The 15,567-nt window shown below is 45.0% G+C and overlaps 1 protein-coding gene across 3 annotated transcripts in view; it reads right to left on the reverse strand.

The window, feature by feature from the left end:
* Window positions 1-4,012: 4,012 nt before the first annotated feature.
* Window positions 4,013-15,567, reverse strand: part of LOC149357473 (uncharacterized) — a 55,884-nt gene continuing 44,329 nt past the window's right edge. For 2 of the 3 annotated variants that reach the window (XM_089584723.1, XM_089584724.1), the window contains 2 exons: window positions 12,164-12,226; window positions 11,618-11,666 (listed from right to left, as the gene is read on the reverse strand). The gene's annotated coding sequence lies outside the window, so the exon portion shown is untranslated. Of the gene's footprint in view, window positions 4,753-7,961; window positions 8,023-11,617; window positions 11,667-12,163; window positions 12,227-15,567 lie in introns of those variants that run through there. The other variant, XM_089584721.1, reaches the window with a different exon arrangement.

The raw sequence follows: 15,567 nt of genomic DNA on the forward strand, positions 1-15,567 counted from the left end.
AAGCCTTCCAGATTGTGCCAGTGGCATTCCGAGCCTTTCCAAAGTGTGGTTCACGGCTTAAGCATAAGACTACTGCCAGAATTGTGGATATACTCTGTAGCCAAAATACTGTGTTCATCGCCAAGAGTAGCTCCACACCCTGTGATAGCTTACTTTTTCAGAGCAGCATGCCACTTATATCTAAAAAATGCCTCTTTGAGGTAGTAAGATGGATTCTGCAATATAGTACTAACAATTTTGGCGGATGCCAGAAAACAGATGAATGCTGGTAACTAGTAAGCTGGTCAACTTAATTTGAATAGTTAATTTTTTAACGATTAGAGAAAGGCACTTGATTGCAAATGGAGATTTTGTAGCTGGCCATCAGCAATAGACAAATCAGTTTTTAGAATTTCGAAAGCGCGATCACCGTGGGCACTGTGATTCAAAAAATTCCAAAAACTTCACGCGCGATTCGAAAATTCCCTTCTGGCAAAGCACACATAGCGACATCTGCTTTTGTACATCACTCCAAGGGGGCAAGATTGCAAATTGGTCGAATCGCACATTATCTTGAGAAGCAGAGCAGGTTTGAACCGGTTTGGTTTGGTTTGGTTTATGGGGTTTAACGTCCCGAAGCGACTAAGGCTATGAGAGACGCCGTAGTGGAGGGCTCCGGAAATTTCGACCACCTCGGGTTCTTAACGTGCACTGACATCGGACAGTACATGGGCCTCTAGAATTTCTCCTCCAAATAAACTCAACCGCCATGGCCGGGATCGAACCCGCATCTTTCGGGTCAGCAGCCGAACACCATAACCACTGAGCCACCACGGCGGCCAGGTTTGAACCATTACGACACCAAGCGCTTGTACCGTCCTCTCTTTTGTCAGGAGAGCAGCTTGGGAATGTTGGTTACTCATTTGTGATGGAACAGCAAAAAACACCAGGGGCAACAGACACGTGCTGACTTACAACTCATTTTAATTTCGAAGAAACAGGGCTTCTTAACTTCTTCACACCCTGAAAACACTTGCATCACAACTATATCGTTAACGATATCATTTCTGATGGATGAGCTTCCTGCTCAAGTGTCTCAGATTTTAAGACCTGCGACTTGAGTTCAGTAGAGGGCATGCCTGCGGGACCTATGAGCACGTGATTTTTGAATCATATGTAAAATTCTCGAAATCTTCTGAGCCACAATGCAGATAGAAATTGAGTCATCAAAATTTTAGATACTATAATATGGATATTATGACTGGCCAGCTACAAATAACTAGTTCTCTCTCTTCTGATGTACCCCAAACTGCTATCACTATACCACAGAAGTTGTCTTTATACATCAGAAAGCACACTTTCAAAAATTAGTGGCGGGCTTCCCTGAAACACCCGGTATATACATTGAGTCGGGCTGTCATCACTTCCCTATATCACAAACATATTTAATCTTCGCCGTAGGTAAGCGGTAGATAGGGTGACTTTTTTATATATGGCTGCGATGTTCATGAATCAGCAACAAGCAGTGACTCTCATGGATGTGGAATGAGAAGAAGCGCAGGAAGTGACAGGAAGAACTTACAGTACGCTGAAGCTTATCGGAAGCCGTCCAACTTTGGAATACGCGTGCTGTTTTTAAGTGCATGGATGCTCAGAAATAATTTAGTTATGGCACACTGGAGAGGCTCTGTAGATTATCATTAATGATAATTATGCCTCACCTACATGATGTGAAGGGTGCCAGTTTGCGGTAAAGCTCATGGCTTCAGTAGCGCAAGCCTTGGACAGTAGTGATAAGACCATCATGTTAGCGTGCCGCCTATCGGCGTGCTCAATGCACTACAAAATGGCGGTCATGAAAGTCTGAGTTCATGCCGCAATGAGGACAATCATTTCGTCCATCTCAACGCTTGAAAAATGAAAATGTGTGCATTTCCTACTGAGCAGGGTTTCGTTACAGCTGATTCATATAATGTTTCCGCATTAATATTTAAACCCCCCTTTGGGATATTTAATACCCAATGACATTGCGCAGTACACAGGCGCCTTTTGCACTTCGCCTTCACAAGTAGGAAACTGGTTTTGAGGAAGTGAAAGCCGTAGTAACTGCCTCACTTTTAGGAAGAGAGGATGGAGGGAGTGAAAAAAGAGGAGATAAGGAGGTGATGCAGAGGAGAGGGTCAAATAAATTTCGACCACTTGAGGATGTTTGACTAGCACTGTTATGGCAAAGAACATGAGTCTTCACATTTCGCCTCCAACAAAGCGCGACCACCGGAAAAATGACTGAAACCACGTCCACTTGCTAAGTAGCGAAGCTTTCTAACCATTGCGCCAGAGCGAAAAACATTAGGAATGAAGCGTAGCAACGAGTCCCCTTTGAGGCTACAGGAGCAATAGCGTAATTAAATTCCGCTACTAACAGTTGCCGGTGCGATTATCGCCTCCTATACTATATGGCAACATATTTCTAAAATAGCATAGCTCTTTATTCAGTGCAACACAGCGTAGATGGCAGTGAGACTGGTAAAAGCGAGCAAACTGTGCTTTCTACAACGGCCTTATCATCACATGACACACCACCTACTCCAGATCCGTTGATACCTAGGAGCATATCTTTGTGGTCCATTGAATCGTTTCTAGGCTGTGCATAGGACAGAGCTGCACCAGTTTCCTTTACATTGGTGTTTCACCCCACTATATACCTTGCACCACGGATCTCTTCAAGCACCCGCCTGGAGAGAGACAGGCTGTATACTGGGAGGTGCTGAAGGATACGTCCCTCAAACCAATACTCTACTCGGGTGCCTAGAGAGAGAGTCAGAGTGTCTTTCCCTTTCTCATAACTTTGGTTGTGCGCTGTTGTAGAATAATGATAATTATGGCTGAACGTGATTGGGGTGTCCAATGACTCAGGGAGCCAGTTATGTGCCTTGTCTTTTCTCAAAATCAAGAGAGTGTCAACCTTCTGCTAGCTTTGAGATAATACGCCGTGAATATGGAGGCTAAGATCAGAGGATACTAAACACATCACACAAATCCCTCGACATGCATCTTGGTCAACAAATCATGCACGGCAATCCCTGCAGACCTTACAGCGACATTGAATATACCTTGATAAAGCTACTAGCACAGCACAGAAAAGGCAAGGGCGCCTATATACTCAATATATATAGTTGCCCCAAACAGCACCACATAGCCTTCAATGCGATCTTTCTTAAAGCACTAAGAGCGGCCCAAAAAGCTCCCCCAGCTGTAGTTGGCGACTTTAATGCTTCTGACTTAATGCTTAATGCTTTTCTGCCTTTCGCGTCTTTCCTCGGGTAGCCCCATGGGGGGCTAGAAGCATTAAAGTCGCGAACTACAGCTAGGGGAGCTTTTAGGCCTTTTCTTAGTGTAGTTGGCCACTTATAATGCTTCTGGCTACCTATGGGGCCACCCGAGGAAAGACTCGAAAGGCAGAAAACTAGCATCCGCTATCGCTGACATGGCCCTCACCCTACTCACCGACCCGCAGCACCCGAAGCGACTCGGCATCAGCATAACATGGGATACTTCCCTCGACCTTAGGCTCATCCGCAATGCCCGCGACTATGAGTGGCTGGCACATAATGGGAGAAACCCTAGGCAGCGATTACTACGTGCTGCAGACCATCTTCAAAAGCAACAAGCACAGCAAACCACGAAGGCTAGCCAGAATTACAGACTGGGAGACATTCAGGAAGGACACCAAACTAGCTACACATCGGAAAAAATAACCGGTTATGAAGATTGGGCGGCCTCTATTCTCGACCTTAAAGAAAAGCTCACAAAATCTCTCGCCACCACGGAGGACCACGTAGCTTTGTTGACAACCAACTGCTACATCTATGGGAACATCGAGGTTATGAAGCAAGACGAAGCGGTAGAGGAAGGACTATGTGCGGCACCGTGGGCATGCGGAAGCGTACACTTGTCTCAGCCTTTACTTACTGTGTCTGCCAGCAATGCCGCTCCAGGAGAGACCGGTAGAACCGTTGTCGCTCCTGTTTCATAGGGTCGTCCAAGCAGTGTTGTGAAGGTGTCGGTTGCGCAACCACGGGACGAACAACAATGAAAAGACACAAAGAAAAGGCATGGGAATGGTATATGCGGGTCATCCCGGGGTAATCTCTGCACATAAGTACAAAGAAGCTCTAACTGCAGTAGTTAACACACAAAACATAACCTTAATTCAGAAACTATAACATCCTTCATTGCCTTATGGGCAGCAGAGGATAAGGCTGTGAAATATGAAGGCAATTAGTTACAGAAGGCAATTTAGAGCACCGGCAGAAGATTCTCAAGGGCACACTCACTAAGTGAGCGAATATGAACAAAGCTCAGCGTATCCTTCAACATTAATTCCACGAAATGGTTAAAAAAGTTGGTTACTCTTCCGGGAAAGTCCGTCTGAGGGGATAAAATCTTTTACTGTCTGTTCAGAGGTCACCGCACTGATGTCATTCGGAGAGCGCTGTTCAAGTGGCTTACCGTGGCATCCACACCACCCACCACTTCGGGCTGTGTATTTATTTGTTTGTTTGCACATTTTTCCTTTACCTACAGTGCCAATTCGCCATTATAGTCAGGGGGGTGATATGTATATTGTTAGTACTGGCAGTGACCTTAAATAATTGCGGCGCAACTTCCCATTTCTTCCTTTTCACATCTAAGATCACTCGTAGACACAACAGTGGGCATTGTGCCTCTTCCGGCCTCCCCTGGACATGACGTAGGCATTGCACACGACTTCTGCAAAAAATTTAGAACAGCGACGTGTGGTGTTGTGTGTCTGTGCGCGCCCCGTCAGGACATGATTTTTGAATTATATGTAAACTTCTCGAAATATGCTGAGACACAATACGGACAGAAATTGCGTCATCGAAGTTTTAGATACTATAATATTGATATTACGGCTGACCAGCAACAAATAACTAGTTTCCTCTTTTCTGATGTACCCCAAACTCTTATCACTATACCACAGAAGCTCTCTTTTTACATAGGAAAGCATACTTTCAAAAATTAGTGGTGGCCTTCCCTGCAACGCCTGGTATATACCATGAGTCGGGCTGTCATCACTTCCCTATATCACAAACATATTTAATCTTTGCCATAGGTCAGTGGTAGAAAGGGTGGCTTTTTTACATATGGCTGCGATGTCGATGAATCAGTCACAAGCAGCGACGCTCATTGATGTGGAACTAGAAGAAGCGCCGCAGGCACTTGATACCCTGACTCCGATGGCCACAGAACCCCAGGCTATGACCTACGCCACTGCAGTACACACTCACAAAGACGTGATCGGGCTTCAGAATGACTACATCAACCAGAAAAGCCCTGAGGACGCAAACTACCTACCATCCACATGCCCAACGAAGCCGTGACCTGAAGCACCGCAGGAGGCCATCTTATTACCCCAACATGGTGATGCAAAGCGCAAGTGGCCGTCAAGGGACACACCTTTCCTGTGACCTTCGTAGTACAACAGCATATTCTCGTGACGTGATACCGGGCACAGATTTCCTTAATGAGCATCAGGCATCATCAAGCTGCATTCCCAGCTCACCACAATTTCGACGAATGAAGCTATCCTTTCGATGAAAAGCAGGATGAAGCATGTTGCCCTGACTGTCCTGGATGAACAAGGAAGCATCCCAAACTGGTCAACCGTCATGGTCACCGCAGGTGGCACGGATGTCAAGAACATGAAAGCTCTCATCGAGGGGAACACGGAATTAGTTCTAGAGCGCAGAATCGGCATCGCAAGAGGCATAGTACACTTCCGCAATGGCCAAGATGAAGTGCTGTAGACGAACTTCAGCGAAGAATACAGGCGCGTTAACAAAGGAACAAGGATTCCTTTCATCGACGAACTATCCAACATTCTCAATGCCTTCACCCTTTCCCGTCCAGACGATTCACCTAAGGAAGATCACAAGCACGTCTTAGACATAAACCAAGTCCTGCCCCAGAACAACCAAGACCAGGCCCGCTGTCTGCTTTGAAGATAGAGAGAGTGCTTCTAGTCACTGCCGAAGTTCGACAAATGCCGGTTGCCAAGCATCGTATTGTAACCGACCAGCACGCCAGACCTCTCCTCCAGAGCCCCTTCCGTGTGTTGCCCCGAAATGCTTTGCGACGCCGTCATTCAGCCATCAAAGATCCCCGGGCGGCACCGCTTGTTCTAGTGAGGAAGAAAGGCGGTGCACTTTGATTCTGCGGTGATTACCACCACCTGAACAACATAACAATGGACGTCTACCCTCTTCCTCACATGGACACCACACTGGACTGGCTGTGCAATGCCAAGCATTTCTCATCGATGACCTCAAGATCAGCTACTGGAAATTGAGGTCCATGAAAGAGATCGCGACAAGACCGCATTCATTAACCCGGATGGTCTCTTCGAGGTCAAGGCGATGCCATTTGGTCCCTGTTCCGCACCAGCAATGCTTCAGGGAGTAATGAATAATGCCGTCAGGCCTGAAGTGGCAGATTTGTTTGGTATATTTATATGACATAGTTGACTTTGTCTTGAGCTTTGGAGATCACCTAAAAAGGCTTCAAACAGTACTGGAGGTAATCATGTCATCCACTCTCACATTGAAAGCAGAGAAGTGCCACTTTGACTATGAAGAGTTGCTGTTTCTAGGCCACATTGTTTGCAAAGAGGATGTACGTCCAGACCCCTTGAAAACAGCTGCTATCGCACAGTTTCCACTGCCAGGTGATAAAGCTATACGCAGATTCCTTGTACTGTGCGTGTATTACCGATGATTCTTCAAGAACTTTTCGCACATTGCCGAACCTCTGACCCAAATCACAAAGGCAGACGAGCCATTTAAGTGGGGAGTGCCGCAAGCAGAAACCTTCAAGGAACTTCGGCGTCATTTACAGTCCGCAAACGATCGTCATGCACTTTGATAAAAATGAAGAAATTGAAATTCACACTTACACAACCATCGTGAGCTTAGGCACAGTCTTCGTTCAGAAAACCAATGGGCTAGAGAAAGTAATCGCACCCTCCACAGCATTTAAGAGAAGTATTACCCCCGACAGATCTAGGCAATGATGGCGCAAAGTTACCAATACCGGAGTAAGCATACAATAGGTTGGTTGGTTTATGGGGTTTAACGTCCCAAAGCGACTGAGGCTATGAGAGACGCCGTAGTGAAGGGCTCCGGAAATTTCGACCACCTGGGGTTCTTTAACGTGCACTGACATCGCACAGTACACGGGCCTCTAGAATTTCTCCTCCAAAGAAATTCCAGCCGCCGCGGCCGGGATCGAACCCGCGTCTTTCGGGTCAGCAGCCGAGCACCATAACCGCTTCGCCACCGCGGCGGCAAGCATACAATAGCCCTAAAATCAAAGACATAGATAATAATAGTGGCAAAGAGGGTGATTACACAAAGAACTGAAGCAATGCAGAACATATTCACAAAAACTCCTGCAAGACTACCCCACCGAGCAGAGCAAAATCCTACAATACCAAATCATCACTTTTCAGGTATGCTGCTTTTCCCAACCATCAAGGCATATCAATATATTATGTAACAGTGGCATTTGCGTGGCTGCCACTACCACCCTGCTTTTCTTTCAAAGCAAAGAGTAAATGTTTTCTTCAGAAAGGTTCCCTAAGCTTTTAACAAATGCAAGTGGAATTTTTTACAGTCATCGAACCCAGCCACAGAGCCCACGTTTCAATGGAGGTAGAAAGCAAAGGCGCTCCTGTGCTGTATGATGTAAGAGCATGTTAAAGATCCCCAAGTGGTTTAAATTATTGTGGAGCACTCCTGTTTCGGAAGCTACTGCACTTATGAATGCACACCTTATGTGCCAATGTAAGCTTTCGCTACTGACCCTACAGTTGTTTGCTGGTGTTTCCTGTGCAGTTTCATGATGAAAGAAGCTGAATGAGCACTTCTGGTGCTTCTCTGGAAATGAGCTTGCGACCTCACCTGGAGAACTTCCTGCGCCGTCAGCAGGAACACGAGCAGGCACCCACGTGATGAAAACATTCTAGATGGAAGTATGAAGAAGGAAATATGAATATGGAATACGAAAAGATGGAAGTTCTCAAATAAATTCATCCCAATGATTTTCAACCATGCAACACACGTATTGTATACGCACTTGAAATTACGAATATTAGTTCACCCCACACCAAAGTTCTGTCATTAAAAATGTAGTGATAATGGCGGGCCACCTCCAGCTGCAATCCATTACGATATCTGTCAAAAGATTATCATATTGTACACAAAAGTAGTGCTTACCTTGAATATTCATTAAAGGATGCTGTATCAGGGCATTTATGCAGCGAAAACAAAAACTTTTACTCATGTATTTTCAGCTCCGAACACACCTACCCAAAATTAATTACATCATTAAAAGTTATCGCGTTACACTAGACAGCAATTTTGACTCCAAGCCACACGATAACTTAAGCCCTGAACTGGCAATAGCAGGCTATAGTCTCAAAGCTAAAGGCATTTTTATCTTCCTGTATTATAATCATTTGCTTCTCTCTCTTTCATTCTCATATCGCATACCATTGCAAACCATGGCTTTGCACATTTAAAACCTATTTGTAAACAACTGTGCGACTGGAAGAATTAGCGGTCTGAATAATGCCCTCTTCAGGTCTATTGCATTTGAGCAGTGGTTTATTTTTCAGAGTGAAAATACTTCTCTTCACGTAATCCTCTTAACTGATTGTCTCCATTTCAAACGATAAGGCAATATGTAATAATCACTCATTATGGTTAGGCGTGCTTGTGATTCCTACCCATTACATTAAATATGACACAAAAAAATGTTAATTCACCAGTAAACGGAAACACGTATAGCCAATCACTGTTTCAGTATCATGGTTCAAAATAAGAAAAACCTTGCCGATAGAACTCTGCTTTCAACGTGGCGTTCTCCACAAATAGGTTCCATCTTTAAAAGGTCAGTTAAATAACTTGAGATGCCTACATGGAGCCAATGCTTTGTAATCAAATTATATCATTCCTGCATTGACGTGTGTTTTCTGTTATTCCAACTGATTACACTATTGTTCAATCCTGTTTTGTAAGCTGCTGCACTTATGCATGCATACCGTATGTGCCAATGCATGCTTTCGCTATTGACGAAAGAGTTGTTTGCTGGCGTTTCCTGTGCAGTTTCATGATGAAATAAATTAATTGAGCATTTCTGGTGCATCTCTGGAAATGAGCTTGCGGCCTCACCATGCGTACTTCCTGTGTCGTCGACAGAAAGACGACCAAGCACCCACGTGCCGAATGCACTCTAGATAGAAATATAGAGATTGGTTTGGTTTATTTGGGATTAATGTCCCTAAGCTACTCAGGCTATGAGGAACGCCGTAGTGAAGCGCTCCGGAAGTTTAGACTACCTGGGGTTTTTTAATGTGCACTGACATCGAAGAGCACATGGGCCTCAAGAATTTCGCCTCCATCGAAATTCAGCCGCCGCGGCCTGGATCAAACCCACATCTTACGGGGCAGCAGCCGAGCACCGTAACCACTGAGCGACCGCAGCGGGGTACTGTTAGAATTCTTACATTTGCTGCTCGAGGACGTATGGCACAACTGCTACGTTACAATGCTCGAGCATCACTGGGAAGATATTGTTTGGTGGCTTTGAATTTTCTACATTTATATCTATAGCGGATTTTTGAAACACCGTGGAACTGGCTGATGGTACGTTGTCTCCGCAGCCAGTACACGGTCTTAACAAAAAAATTTTTTTCATGAAACGAAACAAGTCTGAGGCAAGTAAGGCAAGACCGATGCGCTCTGTCACCGATTTGCACATATACGGATTACGAGCAATCGGCGTCTGACAAGATTAAGTGATGCGATTAACGCTGCATATGTGATCGTCCTCACTTTGTGGAAACAAGCGCCCTCTTATTTTGTTGCGTTCTGTTGTTTTCTTTTGGGGCTTCTCTTATTTAGGCTTCATGCGTATGAATGAAGGTAGCGTTCAGCTCTGAAAGCAGTGAAGCGCACATCTCTGCAGAGCGCACATTCAACATTCAGGCTGTAGGTTTCGAGCACTGTGGTTTCAGGTTGCAACTTCATCAGCGATCCAGCTGCCATTCTAAACGTTCAAGCAGAACAGTGCGCACAAGTACGTGTTTTTTTTCGTGCGCTTTTGGAAGGAAAAGAATCGGGAATAACCCAGCCAGCGGACTGCGCAACATAGAGCAAAGTGCGCATTTGGTGAGAAAATATTTGCTAACGCACGCGCGGCAGTCATTGAAATGTCGTGATAATAAACGTTGCCATGTCTGCCCGGACTGACGTGCTTAACATGGAAGTTGATGACTGGATGGCTGTCGCAAGTTTGGCCCATCGCGGCACGGATGGAATGTCTCGTGTTGTAATCTTGTTTGCGCCATAGTGGTACTGCCGCTCGTTATGCAACACTTACCGTTTTTTTGTCTCCTAAATGGGAGTTATGTGTGCTGTGGCTACAAAGCTCGTATCACGTTAGCGCAAGCAGCTCTTGTTTGAGAAAAATTCGCCGTAACAAGGAGTCAGGGGAGATGATACAACAATGTTGCTGTTCTTCATTGATGTTTCCGTTTGTTTGCTGATCCCGCGACACGCTGCGACAGGCGGACAGGACAACGTTTTCTTCCACTGTGCCCGTTTATCTTCAGCTATATTGCAAAGTGGTCGGCAGGTACTCCCAGTAAAATCTACAACTTCGAACTCTTAAGCAGGCTGAGCCCACACCAAGCGGGATCCTCGTCAGCCTCCGACTATTAAAGAGTCTAGCACCCAAACTACAAGTTTCAGAGCCAGGCCAGAACCCGCAACCAAGTGAAATATCTGCCTCCAGCTCTCAAAGAGCCCGGAGCTTGCAACAAGCCGGATATCTGTCAGCCTCTGAGTCATGACCGTATAGGACCGTTTCGTAAGGTTTAAAGCGGGTCACTTCATACACTTCCCTTAGGCAAACAATCATTTGGCACAAATTTTAACATCCTGCCCGTTCAAACTTTCAGGCTCTCGAGCTGGGCTTGCAATGTCATCGCCTGCAGCACTAACAGCGTTCGTGCGGGCTAAACTGCCAGTCTCCAAGGATGTGGATTGAAAACGTGGTCTTCTTCATCTTCCATTTCTGCGCGTGAAAGCGCCATCAGAAGACCATGCAGCAAGCCGCACGAAATGACGGGAGATTAGAAGCAGTGAAATTAAGCTATAAGGCCCACTGATATCGCTATGTAATTAAGCGACCTACAATATTCCTTGCCCTGAGTCTATTTATGTCAGTGCACGTCAAAGAACCCCAGGTGGGAGAAATTTCTGAGCCCTTCACGGCATCCCTCATAGCCCTCATAGCCTGACATTAAACCATCACAAACTATTTTTGAAAATTTTTGATAGCCTTCCCTGAAACAACTGGTATATATCTAGGGAGCACTAGCCTTTATGCCCTTCGGCTTAGGAGTGCTGAAGATCACTAATAAAGTCTTTGGGCTGTAGCTGCCCATTTTAATCCAACAGAAATGCCATCTGGAGGCATTTGCATTGCAGTCCTTTAAATAAACATCATCTGCATGCTTCTGAAAAAAAAAAGTGATATCATGGATACTCACCCCTCTAGTTCAGGACAAGCAAGGCTAAAAATTCTCAATTTCAGGGGAGCTGAAAAGAAATAAACCCAGAAGTGCACGTTTATACGCAGCTTTCAATCATCTGAGGATTTGCAGAAAAGGCTTAAAAGTGTTTAGAATACAAGAAATCTAGAAAAAGAATCTACCCTACAATGAACTCAAGTAAGTCTGCTCGGCTACTGACTTCATCAAGAGTGAAACAGTAAAGAGCCATTACGTCCTCGAGAAGGGCCGCATTTGAAATTGTGAAGTAGCAAATTCAAAATTACACTGAGAGGCCAGCTGAAAATAACTTCTATGCATACTCAAGCCGAAAAAAGCAATTTCTTTGAGACTGGAGAGTTAAAAAGACATTGCTGAATAAGTCAGGCACGGATATCCTTCCAAAGTTTTAACAAATGAAGGGCATAGCCTCTCCTTGACATTTTTGGCTGTTTTCATCGTTAGAACTGGCAGTGACCTTAAATAATTGCAGCCCAACTTCCCATGTCTTCCTCTTGACATCTAAGATCACTCGTAGACACTCACAGCAGTGGGCGTTGTGCCTCTTCGGGCCTCCCCTGTACGCGACGGAAGCGTTTCAGACGACATCTGCAAAAAATTTAGAACACAAGACCCTAAAATTTCTGGCACTGGGTAAGTGAAACGCGCTTTCGACTCATCTTATTTTAAATTTTCAAACTGGAAAAACCTTCGCTTGCAAGCCCAGATCTCAATAATTCTTTTTGAACTTGTCTCTGGAACGCGTGATGATATCTAATGATATTAATCGGTACTCAGGAAAGCATCGCAGCGCACCTTTAAAGAGACGCCGAAAGAAATGCTAAGTCAGGCTACACTGATACGTGGTAGGCTCTTCTGAAAGTATAATTTTCAACGAAAGCAGTGCCTTTCGCAGAGGTGCGATCATTGTATGTGGTAAATTTTGTCCAAAAATTTTTGAGCACCGAAAATGCCAACAAGTTGCAAGTCAGACCCTTGTCACACGGGTGCACTTAACCAGTTTCCGCTAGCTGTGGTTACTACTATCCACACAGCAATCAAACTGCGGTTATCGCGAACTGTGCTTGGCAACCTCGGTTTAGGTCACTAACGGAGAAGGTGGCGGCATCTATAGACAGAAACTGCCCGTAGGTGTCAGAGCGAGAAGTGGACGAGGTGGCCCGCTTCAAGAACATACTTTCCTTTGCACAAAATCATGTTTCAAGAGCAACAAATCAAAATAGGCAGTGTGTATAGTATCGTGTGATGACACTTTTATGCAGAGTTCGATATCGTCCGAAGGTGCAGTAACAGTGCATTGCAGCAACGTCCCACGGCACTCAAGCTAATCATTTTACCACATTTAAACTGAAAAATCTGCGGTCCCTGCTGCGGCGTTTAAGTAGGTGACACATTCGCAACGCTCGATGCAAGCGCCACCGTCAATGGCGCTCTGGTGTGCTACTCCAAAGTCATCGCTAGGCCTCACTTGTTTCGTATCGAAGCCACAGAGGACGGCGCCTTTGAATTGACCAAAACTATGCTACATTGTCTACTTATGGCACTGCCTCACTGACAACCTCATGGTTTCATATTAAATGAAAGATATATGATTGATTTAAGCGACACCTTAGCAGTGGCACTGGCGTGCAAGCAGATTGGGCCAGTTGCACTGAAATGGCGGCAGCTGCTATGGGGCTGGGAGCATAAAACTACCTTGTATTGCAATTATTACTCCTACCAGCAACTCGGTACAGGTCAGCAGTCCTCAAGGAGGACTGCTTCATTTTTGGCATTCCCGTAACCCAGAGCTTATCACTGTGTTCGTTGCAGCGCAACTCAGAACGGTGGCGAGCCTTGTGACGACAACGAATCATGATTCGAGATAACCGCAGTCAAGTTTGGTATCTGTGTTTAGACTCCCTGAGTGACTGTAGGTCAACCAACACCAACGTTTCAGCATCAGCAAAATTTCAACAAACATAAAAAAAAAATGGTGGCTAACAGAGCAAGATGGTCATCTGCATGTGCCATCTGTGAAGTACGATCGTTGGCTAGACTTGGCACATAAAATGCAGCGGCAAGTTCAAAGTGCATCATTATGCGGGGAATAAATTGGCAAAATTCAGAGGTGTGATCATTACACGATTGCAATCATTATGAGATTAACACTAAGTGGCCCGCACAAATCTCAGCATAACAGTGCAATGCACTTCAAACAAGTATGATATGATTATGACTGTACCACTACAGTCAAATGCTGAAGGCAACATACAGCAGGCAATGTCGAAATTTCTAAGCGCGATTGGTAGTTGTCTGAGCCAGAACTAAATGACATTAAAAAGGGTAGACAAAATAGAACTGTTGGTCGACTTCATTCTGTTGTAATACTGAAAACCTCTCAGTACCCATGTCCAACAGTCTTGGGAAACAATTATGAAAGGTGAAAGATTTTAATATATTATTCTGGAAACATTAAAGAGTGCTTGCAGAAGAATGCAAAGGCATCACGTTGGGCCCGATGTCACTGCATTATGAACTCCATTTTTGGCCGCAGTCTTCCTCAGCCAGGAGGCACAGCTGCAGTGATGAGTAATTGAAGGAGTCCTCCAAGTAGCGAATGCAGAAAAAGCAAACACTGTTCCTAAATAAGCTTGCATGAAAGAACATTTCATCAACCTCCTTAGTTCGAAAACCTGGTTGAATTAGTTCCGTTGTCATTGCCACCTGCCACTTACAGGGGTACATATTTTAAAAAATACTATCACTATTATTATATAGGTTTTAACATGGGCAATGAAAAAGGTTCTAGCGGAAGGCTCCGGATTAATTTAGACCACCTCGGAATCTTTACCGTGCAATGACATTTCACACCGCAGGCCGTCTCTGGGTTTCACCTCTATGGAAATGTAGCCACTGCGGCCTTGATTGCCTGCCACCTCCATGCACTCAGAAGCAGAGCACCACAACCATAGCCACCATGGTTTTTGTTTGTGGTAGTTTAGAGTGCCAAAGCAAAGCGGGCTATGAAGGACACCATAGTGAAGGGCTCAGGAAATTTTGACTACCTGGGGTTCTTTAACATGCACTGACATTGCACAGTACACAGGCCTCTAGAATTTCGCCTTCATTGAAATTCGACTGTTGTGGCCAGGATTGAACCCCCGTCATTTGGGTCAACACCCAAGCGCCCTATCCAGTGACCACCGTGGCGGCCGTACCTAAGGCAACAAACGTACTGAGCACTGCACTCTCGAAGGAAAAATGCTCAAGAGCGTAGTACTACTGCAAGAACGTAGCTTAAATGCCGCCTTTTCACATAGCCTAGAATAAACATAGTATGCATGACTATGCATATGCAAATTAAACACTACGACACTAAATCGCAAGTAATTTTTACTTCATAAAAACCAATAAAATTTTACCACCAGTGGCGTTCTTGATAAACTGTTCAAGGTGGCAATCAACCACGACACTGCCAGTACTATAGCTACATTAAAAAAAATCAGAAAGGACCAGCAAACGACAAAGAGGAGAAGAGTGATTTCCTCTCCACCATCGGCAGAAGATCAGAAAGGGCACATTCAACACACATTTAATCTATACCACCATCAGGAGTACACCTCTTTAAAGGGGTAGAGACATCAAATTCCAAGGTTGTACAAAAGACTGCCATACGTTTCCTTTGTATGTGAGGACCATAAGAGCGAAGTATTCAATTTAAGGGAGGTCTAGAACATATTTTAATTTCATTTTAAAGTTTGTGAAAATGCTCACTCTTGAATTCTGAGCCATCGCTAGTGCATCAATGTGACGTAGGAACAGAGAAGAAAACACAAGCAAGTATTTCCTACGTCATTGCACAGTTTTCTGACGTACGGGACCAAGTTTTGCGGTTTCGCGGCCTAGTAACCTTGGTTACGCATGCTCGCTGCACGCTCGCGAGTGCG

This window comes from Amblyomma mixtum, chromosome 3, assembly GCF_055824585.1.
Source record: "Amblyomma mixtum isolate Tamu chromosome 3, ASM5582458v1, whole genome shotgun sequence".
NCBI lineage: Eukaryota > Metazoa > Arthropoda > Arachnida > Ixodida > Ixodidae > Amblyomma > Amblyomma mixtum.